At 51.7% G+C, this 15,500-nt stretch overlaps 1 long non-coding RNA gene across 1 annotated transcript; it reads right to left on the bottom strand.

The window, feature by feature from the left end:
- Positions 1 to 10,590: 10,590 nt before the first annotated feature.
- Positions 10,591 to 15,494, bottom strand: LOC108446921. Its single transcript, XR_001862259.1, has 2 exons — positions 10,798 to 15,494; positions 10,591 to 10,695 (listed from the first exon to the last, which is right to left on the bottom strand). It is a non-coding gene; the product is annotated as an uncharacterized LOC108446921 (long non-coding RNA).
- Positions 15,495 to 15,500: the final 6 nt, after the last annotated feature.

Raw genomic sequence — 15,500 nt, 5'->3', positions numbered from 1 at the left:
CGCTTGTCTTTCCAAGCTGCTGTTCCATGGGATGGGGCCCTGCTCTCCTGGAGGTGTTGAATACCTGCCTGCCCATGGGAAGCAGTGAATTAATTCTGTTTTTCTTGCTTGTGTGTGTGGCTTTTGGTTTCCCTATTGAACTGTCTTTATCTCAACCCACAAGTTCTCCAGCTTTTACCCTTCCAATTCTCTCTCTGATACTGTTGGTGGGGGAGTGAGCAAGCAGCTGCGAGGCGTTTGGCTGCTGGCTGGAGTTAAACCATGACAATGTCCCAGATGCCTTTTATTACTGTCTTGGGTAGAGTTATGAGCTATCATGCTGGAAAGCGTGGTGCACCCTGCAGGTCCTGCCACAGCTGGAGCTGTAGGGGAGACTCCGTGTGCTGTATGTTCGTTGCCAGACCCCCACCGATCCCCAAGGCACACCAAGAAAGCTGGAGGGACCTAGGCTCCTTCCTGGGTGCCTAAGCAATCCTGCAGCTTTCCATCAGTGATGTATGTATCCAAAGACCAACACTGGGTCCTGGAGTCTTGGAAAATGAGGATGAGTAAGGGGGGAACATGAAAACAAGTGACACTGGAGGAGCTACTGCTGACTCCACTGACCCATGGGCAAGTCATGGGACCAGGGTGCTGATTTGGGAAGGTCTGTGTCAATTATTCCTGGGAGAGCTCAGGGAACCAGGGCTCTAGTACGCAGCTGGGTCTGTCAGTCTTTTGACACTGTCCCATCCAAAAAGCCCCTGAATCTGCTCGCTGAACTTGCCAGCTCTGGCTCCTTGCCTGCTTTCCCTCTTGAGGGCTGGTTGGAAGGCACAGGCATGGGCAGAATGAGTCTGTCTTAATGTCACTGCAGTGACAAGGATCATTTTGGTCACTACAGGTGCTGTCAAAGCTTGAAGGACCAGACACCCCCAGCACAGCCAAAACCAGAGGCTGATACCCAGCTGGCTGGCTGGCTGTATATTGGCATCTCTGGCTGGGAGGTTCTCCTCTATTTTGGCGAGGTGCTGGCACCTGAGGAACCAAGACAAAATGGAAACATTGTTTTTTCAAAGCTCTCAGAAGCCTGAGAAGTGGTTGCCTCAGGTCCCTAATTCCAAGGGAATCAGCTGTGGCAATGCTGGGTTAGTCTGCTCTGTGGCAGGGCTGGTGCCATGGTGTGCTGGGTCAGTCCCAGCTGGCCTGGAGTTTTGGGCAGACTGTTCAGTCATGGTTTTCGGAGCATCTTTCCTCTGTGTCCCTGGCTCTTTTCTTGTCCCTGAAGACCTTGTGTGGGAAAGGTGGGGTGTGGGAAAGGTGGGAATCTGATGGGTAGATGTCCTAGGAGTTCAGCTGCCTGCACAGCATTCCCAAAATAAGCTGCCACTGCTGTGGCATTTGTATAGACCATCTCCGGCCATGTTTTGTACTTACGGCTTGCTTCATCCTCTTGTCCACACTGCTGAGGATAAGACCCTCATGGCAGCCCAATCCCAGCCATTGGGCTCAGTGGAATACACTGAGGAGACACTGAACCACAGAATCAATTAGGTTGGAAAGATCTCTGAGATCATAAAGTCCAACCTATGAACACCATCATGTCAGCAGGACCATGGTACTGAGTACCTTAAACACCTCCGGGGACAGTGGCTCCACCACCCCCCTGGGCTGGTTGCCTGGGAGCAGAGCCTGACCCCCACCTGGCAACACCCTCCTGTCAGGGAGTTGAGAGAGCAAGAAGGTTCCCTCTGAGCCTCCTTTTCTCCAGGCTGAGCCCTGCCAGATCCCTCAGATGCTCCTCATAGGACATGTGCTCTAGACCCTTCACCAGCTTTGTTGCTCTTCTCTGGACCTGCTCCAGCTCCTCAATGTCCTTTCTGAATTGAGGGGCCCCTGGCTCATGTTCAGCCACTGTTGACCAGCACCCCCACTTCCTTTTCTGCTGGGCCACTTTCCAGCCTCTCTGCCCCAGCCTGTAGTGCTGCATATGGTTATTGTGGCCAAGGTGCAGGACCCAGCACTTGGTCTTGCTGAACCTCATGCCAGTGGTCTCAGCCCATCTATCCAGCCTGTCCAGGTCCCTCTGCAGGGCCTTCCTACCCTCCAGCAGATAAACACTCTGACCCAACTTGGTGTTGTCTGTGAATTTACTGAGGGTGCACTCGATCACCTCATCCAGATCATCAGTAAAGATATCAAACAGGACTAGGCCCAGCACTGATCCCTGGGGGACACCATTAGTGACTGGCCACCAACTGGATGCAGCACCATTCACCACCACTCTCTGGGCCTGGCTATCAGCCAGTTCATCTTCACCCAGTGAAGATGTACCTGTCCAAGCTGTGGGCTGCCAGCTTTTCCAAGAGTATGCCATGGGAACTGTCGAAGGCTTTGCTGATGTCCAGGTAGACATCTACAGCCCTCCCCTCATTCCCTAGGTGGGTCACCTGGACATAAAAGGAGAAAAGGTTGGTTAAACAGAACCTGCCCTTCCTAAACCCCTGTTGGCTGGGTCTGATCCCTTGGTTGTCCTGTATGTGCTGTGTGATAGCACTCAAGATGATATGCTCCATGGTCAGGCTGGCAGGCCTGTCGTTTTCCAGATCCTCTTTCCGGCTCTTCTTCCCAGCCGAGCTGCCTGGGGTAAGTGCTCAGGGAGAGCTTGGTCCTGCCAGGTATGGTGGTCTGACTCTCCCGCTGTCGAACGTGCCTCCAACCCCTGATCCATCTGCCAGCCTATACCCTGGCTGCCTCACATTTTCCTCTTCTGTGTCTTCCAGATGCATTGTGGGGCTGGAAGCTTCTGGCCACCCACAGGCACCATAGGAGGGAGCCCAAGGGCTGGCCAGGGGTGGTAAAAGGGCTGCTTTGTGCCTGCTGGTGCTGCCTTTGAACCCTCCTGGTGCTGGCAGCCCCCAGTCCTTGGGATGCTTGCATTGAGGCATAGTCTGCTGAATGCCACCGGGTGCTCCAGCATGGGGATACCTGGCCAGGATCACAGGACAGCTTAAGGTTTCACACAGACAGGAGCTTAACAGCTTGACCCTGGGCCCTCTCCATTACCCTCTTGGGGCAGTGGCTGTGATTTCACAGCATGGGTGGAAATGCGTCCTGAGCCAGGCACTGCTCCGCTGGGGTGAATCCCTGGCTGTGTGCTGCAACAGGAGCTGGACAGACCCCTGCTCACAGCAGAGAACCAAGTGTCTGTGGGCCAAAGGCTTGCGTGTGCACTGTGACCTTGGGAGACAGTGGCTGTGTCCAGATGGGCTGTCTGAACCCAGCTCTTCGGGGTGTCATGGTTACTCCACTGCTTGGTCATGAAGCTGGTTGGGGAGTATGGGCAGGATGGGCAGCAAGCCCCTGCTTGTCCAAGTATACTTGAAAGGACCCCACAGGAGAGGTTTGTCCCTGGGTATATATGGGAAATGTGAGTTTGTGGACACTCCTTGGTGACATAGCTCTCATCTCTCCTCCAGTAGATGACTGCAGCATGATCCTGGCCGTGTCCTGGCATGGATGCTGGGTGGGATAAGTACAGCTCCAATACAGTGAAAGGTGAGGAGGAGCTGACACACTGGGATCATGGCTTCTCTGATGCCATCTGGGATCCCCAGTACCTGCTGATCCCAGGCAAGACACAGTTCTCAGCATTACCATAACCCCACCGGCTTCTCTCCAACACTGCTCCCAACACATATCCTCGTGTGCCAGCTCTGGTGTGTGCTGGCTGCTACCATGCGGCTGTCTCAGCCCACTTGCACAAGACGGGCAGCTCTGACCTGCTGGGGATGCACGAGTGGCATCTTGGCCTGACAGCAGCTGCGCAGTGCCTGGTGCCAAATGGCTTCAAGCAGGGCTGGCCTGATGCCCCCTGGCATGCCAAGGGGCAGGGTCCTGTCCTCAGCTGTCAGTCTCCTGGAGAGCAGCCTGGGTCCCTTCATTGTCACATGATGTCCCTGGAGAGGAGGGGCCTGGTTTTAACCTGTTTCATCCAAAATTGTGATGTGCCTCAGAAAAGGCTATCCACCCTGCTTATGCTGCTGCATTGAGTGATTCTAACATGAGCAGGAGGCCTTGGCTGAGTCCCAAAACCCTGCTGGGGACTGTCACCAAGCCCAGGAACATCCCTGGCTCCAGAGGGGATGGGTTGATCCTTGTGCTGACCCATTGGCCTGCATCCCAGCAATGCCTAGCCAAGCAGGGCTGGGGCAAGGAGGCCCAGCAGTATTTTCCCCCCTTTCCCCAAGTTGTTATTTCAGCTGCTGGAGCCATGGAGGGGCTGATAAACACCCTGCAGGTGCCGTTTGCAAGTACCTTCTCCATGAAACACTCCTGTGCCCTGGCTTGGGGTTCCCTCGCTGCCTGCCCCCCACCCCCATGCCCCTTCCCCAGGCCCCCGGGACAGGCACTGCATACACGGACCCTTGTATGCACAGACTTGCCTTCCTCCTGACCCACCAGGTAACAGAGGCTGCTTTTCTGTTGGTGTAGGAGCCAGCGGCAGAGTTCAGCCTCAGCCATCATGCTCCAGCCCTCCAGGGTTGCTTCTTAACCTGGACAAGCAGTGAGTTATTTTTGTTGCTCTTGGCAGGGACACCCCGGCCCTCCAAAATGCACAGAGGTGTGGGGCATGGGCCAGCCTGTGCTGTTTGTGTTGGACCCGCCATGCTGGGAATTCATTCAGTTCAGCTGCTAATTGCTTCTGAAGTGTGGGGATGTGTCAAACAGATGCATGATAGGGACAGCAAGTGTGGCTGGGGAGGCCTAGGTGATGTTCTGTTTCTGGTGGAGAGAGAGCAACTCCCTTCCCTGCTGCACATCATCTGTTCTAGAATGGAGAGGGAGAACTGGTGGGCAAGAGGCTTTCCCAGCCCCAAATCCCCATGCTGGTTCTTCCTGCATTGGCTCACCCAGGTTTGGTCTTATGCTTGTTTGTAGGTCCCACAGTGCTCTGACTGGTGGGAATGGTGGCTGGGAGGGACAAGTGGTGGGAATGGAGGATTTTGCCCCGCAGAAAGGCTTCTCCCTTGCTCCAAGCTGTTGCTGCCTGTTCTGAGCTTCCCCTCCCCCTCCCAAAGACACATGCTCCTGCCCATGTGCTCCATGCTCCTTTGTTCCAAGGGCGGGCAAAACCAAATATAACTCAGACTCTTTAGCAGTGTCTGATTGGCCGGTCACCCCGGGTCCGCCCCCAGTCCTCCCCTTTCCCTTCTCCTAATAAAAGACGGTCGAGGGGAGGCTCCGCGATTTCTCTCAGCTCAGCTCCCTTCCTGTGAACGTCTCTGGTTGTCTGTCTCATTTGAAAGCTTCTAACTGCAGGGAATTGAGTGAGCAGGGAGCTATATTTCTCCCTCTTTGCTTCTGCTGATGGTGTTTGCTCTGCAGCTGATTCAGGTACCGATTTTAGAGCTACTGAAGTGCTAGATCGCCCGTGCTACCTCTCAAGGCTGCTTGAGGCTTTCTAAGGCATTGAAATACAAGCACTAGCTGGTATAAAGTTGAAAAGATACCTTCCACACCAAGCATCAGCTGACCCCCTCCATTCCTGTCCTTCCACTGTACCTGGTCTCTACCAGAGCTTCAGTTCTGGGGTGGTGGTAGAGTTCACTCACCTTGATATGAGCCCAGCTGAGGGCAAGCAGGAGTGGACAGGCCTTGAAAGCACCACACTGTGTGTTGTACAGAGTGTTTCTGGGACCTCCAGACATGCTAGCACCCAAACCCTGGGCGCTGTTTGTGGGCTGCTGAGCGTTTACCTTTGCAGGCTGGACACACCATCATTCCCCTTTGAGCAGGTCAGCTTCACCACTGTTTCCTGTAGCATCAGCTGTCCATCCTGGTGGGAGGGGATGTCCTTTCCCAGAGCTGGGTGGCATCTAAGGCAGGAGGAGGTGCTACCAGGTGCTATCCTGGCCTTGGGAAGAGGCCACCAACTGTGCCACCATCTTTCATGCAGCCATGCTCATGCTGCTTACCCAAAACATGTTGAACCCAGGGCAATGTGCAGGGAGAGGGCTCTGTGCCAGGTCAAGGACTGAAAACCCCAGACAGACTCAGGTCTTGGGTGGACAGGGTCCCTTGGTCCTCATACCTCTGAGATTTAGCACTGACTGTTGCTTTGAGCCTCTGTGGGCTAAACCAGGATGCCTGTCCTGTGGCTTCACCCCTGCTGGATGCCTAGCCCTGCATTGCTTGCTGCTCTACTGGCCTGCATCCTGCCTGTGCCCTCTCCCACCCTTCTGTCCCTGCCCCTGCTTTCCTTCAGTAATTGTCCTTTAAAAGCCCAAACACCTATTGTCCAAATGGAGATTAAGCACCATCTGTACAAACTTTGAGGCCATTTTCAGTGACTGGAAGGAAACAGATGACTCAGAGAGGCATTGCGACACAGATTGGCTGTGACCCCGACTGAGCTGGAGGATCTCAGTGGAGCAGCCCTGTTAACCCAGGCACCTCCTGGTAGCCTTTTGAGGCCCATGGCAAAGCAGCCAGCAGCAGTTTTCAGAGGGCTGTGGGATCGCCCCTGATTTGTGAGCTGTTTCCAAACAGCGATCCCTCATGGCAGAGCTGTAGTCCATCTGGTCCCACTCCTGAGATCTGGTTTGGAGTGGTGCTGGTGAGGAGGAGATGCAATACGTGGGCTTCATGGCAGAGTGCTCAGGCCAGGAGGTCTGTGGTTAGTGTGGGACCTCCCAAGACCTCCATGCTGTGGCCCTTTTCTTCAAAATGGTGACCAAAGATTGGTGAGCGTGGCCCTGGAAGAAGGTGACAGCATCCACTGATAGATACCGGGAGATGTCTTCTCATGGGAGCGGAAAAGATGGGCTCGAGTCACTCCTCTCCACACCACCTCACCTGCCTTGTACATGACATGTTTCTGTAGCCCCTTGGAACTGAGGACACGGTAGTAGTGTGTGCAAGGTGGAGGACCAGTCTGCTGGCTGCAGTGGCCCAGCAGTGAGTAGCACTTGGCCAAAGCAGGATATCCAGCAGGATGTTTCGCAGGCAAAAGCAAAACCCTGCTTTAGCAAACTCCACCAAAACCCCACTTTAATCCTGTGTCCTGAAGGAAGTTAGGGGAAGCAAAACAGATTAAGGTTGGGAAGACTGAGTGGATTAGATGTTTTGAAGGATTTGAGATGATTTAGCTAATCCCATGCTTACAGGAGGTAGATCTGGGTCTTGAGGAGTGCAGGCACAACTAAGCCCAAGGTACTGAACAGGGATCCCTGGGTGATGGATGTAAGAATGAGGAGTGAAATGCTCCTGATTTTTGTTTGTAGGGGAACTGTAGCTTGCAACTTTTTCCCTTTGCATACTGTGTTTTTTGTTCTCCAGCTCCACCAAGGCTTGTTTCTGGCTTGCCTGGACTCTGCTGATTTGTAAGATGTGTTGCTGGAGCAGCTCTGAGCTCAGACCCAACAGTGAGGACGAGGCAGGCCTGGACTTTGGGTGATGGCAGTGGTATGGAAGGAGCATCAGGAAAATGCTCCTCATTTGGGAGTGTTTTGCTCAGCTCCTGCTCATGATGCTGTCCATGCTCACTGCATTGGGACGGCAAACTGTTGTGAGGTGCTCGGCGTGTGCATGTATCTGAATCTTGTATCCTGTGCACAGTTCAGGGCCTTCACATCCTGAGAAGTGATGGTTGGGGCAAGAAATAAGTGGGTCTCAACAAGGAGCTGTGATTAAGACAGCTTTACACCACAAGTGAGGCCTAGACAAATACAATAGGGCCAGAAGTTGGTAAAACTATTAGGCAGAGCTTAAGTAAAATGATCTGAATACAGTGCTAAGGCAGGTGAGATTTTGCTTGGCTTAACACACAAAACAGAGAAGAAAAGGAGAAGAAAGAATTTCCCCAGTGAAGGTCTCAGCTGGTTCAATTTCCAGTGACAATCAAAGAGTTAAAGTGATGTGTTGCGAGTTATGAGTGTTTATCTAAAAGAAAAGTGGCAGGTGAAAAGGATAAAATAACACAGTTTGTAAAGCAATGCAATATGTTTGAATTATCCAAGGATCAGAGTAGGAATTTGGAAGGTAATATTGGATAGAAGGAAATGAGAGATGGAGACAGAAATAGGATGGGACAAAAGCAGCTTGAGGTGGTTTTCCCATTGGTTACTGCAAAGGAAATAAAAAGGGCTTGGTATCATTAGGACCATTGTGCATTTTTCTATTAGAGGGGATTTTTATTATACTTTCAGAGTTAAGATCAGGGCCTCTGCTGTATCAGGGTGCAGAACAGACCCTCCTGAGCTGGGTTGGGCTGGAAAAACATGTGCAGAGTCTGTTACTGTGCTCAGAACGCCCCTGAACGGCCCTTTTGCTCAGATGACCTGTGGAACACCCAGTGCTGTTCCTGACTGAGTGCTGCATCCTTCGCTTCCTCCTCAGTGTGCTGTAAGTGCTCAGCCCCATGGCAGAATTGGGTTTCCCCCAAATCTCCAGTGGGCTGAGCACTTCTTCAGCAGTGATGAAACAGCTGCTCTCCATCTGCCCAACCGGGTTCTTCTGCTCTTGCCTCCATAGCACTAGGAGGTTTTCTTCATGGGGAAGCATGTGGGCGAATGGGACTTAGCACCATGGGAAGATGCATGGGATTCAGCTGGGAAACTGCTCTGCTAGATCTTGGGCACTTCCAAAAGGCTGCTCTTAAACTGTGGCAGAGCCATGCAGGGAGATTTCAAATAGATTTATCCCACTGGCCTCACTCTTAATTGGTTTCTACAACCTTGTCTTCACCTGCTCTCCAGGCACCATCCTCACTAGCCCAGAGATCAATGTCTCCTGGGCTGTTTGCTTGGTTCTGGGACGTTTCCAGCTCATGCTGGCTGAGAAACTCAGAGAATGCTTGGGGAAGTGGCAACATCTCCACCATTGCCTCTGCCTGGTGTCTTCTGCCTGGACAGCTCTGAAATCTGTTTGCCTCCTCAGCCACATCTTCATCCTGACTTCTGCTCCCCTAAATGGTATGTTGTTGCCTCCAGCACCTTCATCTGACAAAGCCCTTGGATGGCAGCTCTCTCACACCTTGGCATTGGAAGATGCTTTCCCATTCCATAAATGCCTTCTCTTACCATGGTTTCTGTGCCTTTTGGCACTCACCAAGGAGACCAGGACTGTGCTCCAACCTTTGTGGAGTTTGCAGGTACAGTGATAGACACCAGCCTTCTCTAACCAAGAGAAGGTAAAGGAAAAAGTCTAAGGGCAATGTGTAATTGATGCCTTGACTTCCTGAACCTGCAGGTGCCCCAGAGTGGGGGCTCCAATGTCACCATAATCCCAGTAGCATTTCTTACCAGCCTGACATTTCCTAGATGTGTCACATTGAAAATTGAGATGACAAAGTGACTTTATTGAGAAAAAAAAGTCACAAAGGACTGATTTAATTTGCATCTAACTCAGCTCTAAGGCCCTCCCAGATGTGCTGGGTTAATTGATGGAAATTAAATGGTTGCATGTTTTTCAGCTGGCCAGGTAGCAGAGTACTCACCCTAGAGTACAGGTCCCAGATGAGCTATCTACAGGGCTTCCACTGTTGCTTCTTCACTTTGGTTGTTCTGCCTTCCCCCATGATCATCTCAAAGTTCACTTTTCTTCACAGCATCCTGGGGGTCTGGTCTGTCCCACTCATCCCTTGTGGTCCCAGGCCCCTTGAGAGTGTCACTGTTCTGCAGTGCTTGTTCAAAAAAGCTGTGGCTGCCCCATCCCTGGAAATGTTCAAGGCCAGGTTGGATGGGGCTTGGAACTACCTGGTCTAGTGGAAGGGGGCCCTGCCCATGGCAGGGGGTGGAATGAGGTGAGCTTTAAGGTCCCTTCCAGCCCAAACCACACTGCGATTCTGTGATTCTGTGATGTTCATGGATTCCTTGAAAGTGGCTGCAGGCAGACCATCACTTTGTATTGGCCTCATGGAGCTTGTCTATGCAAAATCTGTTACCCCTGGTAATTCTGAGATGCCACATGAATACCGATGTTTCCCCCACACCCCCCCCCCAGAATTCCAAGTTTTTTCACCCTTCAAATTAAGCTACATAGTAACCAGTGCCTTGACCCTCTGCACTGCTCTGAACGTATTCTGTATTTCTGTGGTCATTCTTGGACATCTTGTTTTACAGCCAAGTTTGAAGGCCTCTATAACCCTTCTACATTTAATTTTCTGCACAACTTCTTCCCTGGACAGTAGCTCAACAAGCAATTCTGCAGTACAACAGGACTCCTGGACTCTCTTTTTTCAGAAGCAGCCTGAAAACTCCCTTTAGAAAGTTCTAATTCTTGGGTTCAAGAGCTATTTTCTGATAAACTTCTATACGCCATCTTCCTCTCCTTCAGGAAAGTAGAGACTCTGAGCCTATAAATTTGATGCTGTCAGGTGCTGCTCTCCTGGGTGTCTTTGGTGGAAGCTGTAGATATGAGGGAAGATGCAGGAGCACTTCTGGTTCTAACATCCTTTCCTGGCCACAGCAATTTTTCTGACAGTTCCTTGACATGTGGTGGGGTTGTGCATCTCTTGTTTCTGAACCAGCAAAACCATGATGTACATGCAGGTAGTTAAAATCATCTTGCAGACCAAAGGATGGGAGCTGGAGAAGCTGATGGCTTCTCAGATTATGCTGTAGGGAAGAAGTCACAGTCCGTTGAGCTCTGACTTGGTGAGCAAGCAGTAGGTGCATAGTTCTGGCAGTGCTTCATGTACCTCTATGAGGTCACCTGTGGGCACCCGGGGATGATAAGACAGGTGAGAGGTGACCAGCCATCATAGTTTCAGTTCCTATACTACAGTACAGTCACTGGTGAAGGCAGATTACCTACCTGCTGGTTGCCTGCTTTGCCACACTGCTTGATAGTCTTCCTTTGGAAAGGGCTTGAGGTGGTGGTGAGACCTTTTCATGGACTGAGTTTGGCTACCCCCAGCTCAGGAGGCTGTGACACCTGAAGAGACAGGCCATTGCATTTTCCAACCACTTCTTATTAATAAGCCTTGCTGTAATAGCCTCACAACCCTCTGGGGTAAAGAATTTCTTCCTAACATCCAATCTAAATCCCTCTTCTTTTAGTTTAAAATTGTTTCCCATGGTCCCATCACTGTCTGCCCATGTAAATTACAGGAACAAAGCTGTGATAATGCAACAACTGTCCTAGACCAGAGCTGAGAGGGACAAGTAGGCTCAACAGCCACTGAGGGGTTTGGGGTGGGTTATTTTTTTGCACTGCTGAGCAAATGATTCTAATTAAGGCTTGCAATTTGTGCTTTCACATGTGGTGATGAAGAGCTGGAATGAGAGGATCCTGGTGGATCATTTAGCTGCTTTGGACCAAACATCTAGTGTTGAGGCACTGCCACAGCAGTTTGGGGATCCACAGTGGTATGGAGCTCACCCAGGCAACACTCCTTGCACATGCACTTGAGGAAATACTGACGGTCAGATCTGGGATGGGAGAAGGAATGTGTTGCTGGGTCTGGAGAGATTGTAGCTCCTGAGGACTGAGCACAGGCACAAGAATGAGGCTTGCATGTGGCTGCATCTCTGGCTCCCTGAGTAGGAGCTTGGTGGCTTGGTGGCTGCAGAAACTTCCTGGGCATACCTGTGAGGGATGAGAAGGGCAGAGTCCGGTGCAGGTGCTGCTCAAGCACCAGGTGTTACTGTGGTCCAGCCTAAATGCTGTGATGCAAGGCCCGATCCTCAGCGCAGCTCCTGCCCCTTTCTCCCCTCCACCCGCACTGAGTGTTACAATTCAGTCCAAGGCAAGTTGCACAATTTATTTTCTTGTGCTTAAAGCAGGATTTTGGCAGTCAGGGTCGGGAGGCCTCTCTGAGGAGCGCTGGCTGGGCGCCCTCCTGCCGTCATGGTATCATGCTGCTGTCAAAGGCTCTGCTCTGCTGGGTGTCCGTCCTTCAGCATGGCCTTGTGCTGCAGCCTTGTGCTGCTGAAGGACACTCTGCTTGGCCAAGGCACTGACATCTTCAGCAAGTGCAGGTGGAAGTGATGGTCACCCCAGCGTGGGTTCTCCTGTGCCAGACTGACATGAGGCCCATCATTCCCAATTACTGTGGTGTGGCAGCTCTAAGGAGGACTGATCCTCTTTTTCACCTCCCCATGCAGTAATACACCATTCTGTCCTTGAAGTATTACTCTTTGGTGGTCCTAGACTCTTCTTTCCTGCTGTCTCCATCACCTTGCTTCCCTACAGCCAGCTGGTAAACTCATGGATAAAGGGAGAGAAGGAGATACAGGAGAATTACTGTGCTCATTGCTGAAGGAATATGCAAAGGGATTTGCTGTAATGTTCACTGATGGTATGAGGGAAGGAAAGGATGTGAGTGCTAACTTACGCTCCGTCAGCATCATTAATGTCACCCACGGTGATTTAATTGCTTTGCAAGGAGCAGTGGGTGAGGCTGAACATGCCCAGGGAGGGAGAATGAGATAGTTGGGAGTGAGGGAAGTGTCCATGGCCAGTAAAGGGCATGAGGGTGATGTGGTCGAAACAGCTGGAGAGAAATACCAGCTCTGCCCATGTGCTTGGCTGTGCCGTGCTTGGATCTGGGATGGAGAGTTGGGAAATGTGAAGCCCAGAGCTTGAAATAGCTGAAGCTGAAGGTACCTGACACACAGGTGGATTTTCCAGTAGAAAAGGTGAAGAAAACAGAAGAAGCAGAACATGGTGGTAAAGTTGGGAGTTTGGGGAATGGGAAAAAAATCATGGATTTACCCATCGGAGCAGGGTGGAGAGGACTTGGAGCTGAATCCTATTTTTGCCATGATGATCTCAAGTTGGCAAGTGGGACATCCAGCAAAGTTTATGAGGGCAAGAGGCTGGGTGGAGATGTCAGCCTGTGAGTTCTCAAAGGAGGGATGAGCTTACTAAGGAGAAGGTGTTGGGGGGCTGAGGATGAGGACCTAGTTCTGGGCCTGTAGGGCTGGAATGGGGCCGAGCATGTGACAGGATGCAGTGGTGGGGAAAGGCATAGTGTGATGTGGTCTGATGTATGTGGGATGCAGGGGACAGGCAGAGCAGGTGGGGGGCATTGGAAGAGGGGAACACAAACACCTTGCTCTGTCTATGGTCACAGAGAAGCCAGTGTCTCCCTTCACCTTGTTTCAGCAGAAGAATGAGGCATCTTTTTTTTTTTTTCACTGGAGACAGTTCCTCACCTGAGGCTGCTGCTGGAGTGGGGAAAAGAAGTACTGGAGGAGTGGGATCCACCAGGGGAAGAGAGGAGCTGTTGGAAGTAAGGATTTTTGGGAGGCTCAGGCATCATTTTCTCCCATCCTACCATCCTCTTTCTGCAACAAGTTAAACTTAACAAAATACGCCTCAACCCCTGCCACCAGAGAGGCTGAAGGGAGAGAAGACAGTGGTTTTACCATGGGCCTATGGAAAGGTGAGCTTTGAGAGCACACAAATGGAGAGCTACAGCTAAAGAAAAGAGACAAGGCAGAGTGTACAGCTGGACCCAGCAGCAACCCCTGCTGAAGCAAGAAGCTCCAGATTGTAGGGGAGTGTGAAAAGGATGCAGCCAATACTCCTGACTTGGAGGAAGGAAAAGGGACAAGAAAAATGCACTGGCTGTGGGCAGCTTGGAGCATACCTCGGTAGCTGGCACTGCATCCCCTCCAAATCCAGCACACCGCAGGACAGGGATGGAGGTAAAAGTCAGCAGGTCCCTGACTTGGCATCTAGGGGCAGTTCTTGCCCCTTCCCAGCTCAAATGCACGTTGAGCCCACTGGCAGGATGCTTCCAGCAGCACACAAGGTAGCTGTGGCTCCTTGGCTGTGGACAGGGCAGAGGAGCACTGTTCTAAGCAGATGGATATTGATGCCCTCTTTACAGGAGGAAGTCAGAGACTTACTGAAATCTAAAATAAGTTGCCTCTTAAGCCAGTGGTGTGTCAAGTGGTTAAGGCTTGTGAAACAAGCTGTGCTTCCACTGATGGGAAAGCAGGGATGCAGCCTGTGGTCCAAACACCAGCATCTCCTGAGGAGAGACTGGAGGAGGGACAAAGAGAGCTTTAGTGTTCCCTTTGCATTGTCCGGAGGCACAATGTAGGCACCTCTCTTACCAGCTAAGGACTCTTGGGAGGAGACCAGCAACCATGAGGGGTTTGCAGCACGTTATGGTTTTACACTGACCAGTGGAGATGATTACAGGACAGGAAAACCCCATGGCTTGTTCAGCACAAACTCATTATTTAATAGACAAAGTAAATATGAAAATGCATTTCTAACCCCCCCTCTGGTGTTGAAATTTACAGTTATGAGAAGAGCCAGGGTGCTGCAGAGCCAAACTATCCCTGGGTGGCACTTGCAGGGCTTAGCTTTCATTGCAGCTTGAAAAAATCCCATGTGTAGACATTAATCTCCATGCTGATTTGGATTGTCTTGTTCGGCTTTGGCCCTCATCCTAGATGGACAAGGAGTAGAAGACTTGGCCAATGGCCTGAGGTCTGTGACCTCCTCTGCATGAGCTGGGAAGAGGAATAATAGTCTCTAAGGTATTTGAGGATTTGCAGCCTTGGGGGGGCTGGAGATGGAACCAGGGGAGGCAAAGCTTAGATTGCCCCCCTGGGGATTTAGTGCTGCACCCTTGGCCAACTGAGAGAGGCAAACCCTGCCCTGGTGTGCAGATCTCTCATTTGCACTGAAATGGATCAACCCACGGTGCTCTACCTCAGGGCCTACCTAGGGTGTCCCTCCCCATCACGTGGCACATTTTGCTGGAGGTTTATTGGAGCTGGTGCTGAGCAGGCAGGAGGGAGGCAGCTGGGGTGCGCTGGGGGTTACCCTGATGCAAACCTCCCTTGCCCTGCACTGCTTCAAGTCAGTTGTCAGCAGATGGTGTCTGGAGATCTTCCAGCGACCACAGGCTTTCCTCCAGCCCATCACTGCCATGGCACAGATGGGATTTCACATACGTCTGTGCATTCCCCCAACCTTTCCCCCCTCAAGGAAGAAAAACAAGACTGCAGGTTTTGCAGGAACCCCCTCCTTCAGCTGGGAGGGTGAGGGCCACAGCTCTGGGCTTTCCTGGACCATGCAGAGAGCTCCCTCCTACACAGGAGGGCTCAGCAATGCTGACTCCTCGCCTGTTGGCTTAAGGTGCCATTTTGAGGTTTTTCTCTGCCTCCCTTTTACTTCTTGACTCATAGACCACTGAGTGAGGAAGAGAGGAATTGGTTCACTTTCCACCTCCCCTCGCAGTGCCCCTCTGCTTATTAGTTCTCCAAATATTTTGTACTGCAGCCCAACAGCAAGGACTCTGCACTAAGCCAGTCCTAGGCAGAGGGAAGACAGAGTAGGCAGGACAGCACCTTATCCTCATGGCAGTGTCCCAGGGAGCAAGACAGGACAGCTGGAGCCCTGCTGCACTAAATTTCTGTGACCAGGCACACATGGCGGCATCCCTCTGGCTGAGTCCTTCTTTCATGTCTTCCTAAGGGTGAGACAGCGATAGCGGCAGAACACCAGCATTCCTCCACCCCCAACAATTGCTCCACTGTGTACTTTTGCTT

Source organism: Corvus brachyrhynchos, unplaced genomic scaffold (assembly GCF_000691975.1).
Source record: "Corvus brachyrhynchos isolate BGI_N302 unplaced genomic scaffold, ASM69197v1 scaffold525, whole genome shotgun sequence".
NCBI classification, from domain to species: domain Eukaryota; kingdom Metazoa; phylum Chordata; class Aves; order Passeriformes; family Corvidae; genus Corvus; species Corvus brachyrhynchos.
Note: the sequence above shows the minus strand (reverse complement) of the source record. Positions and strands in the feature narration are given on the sequence as shown.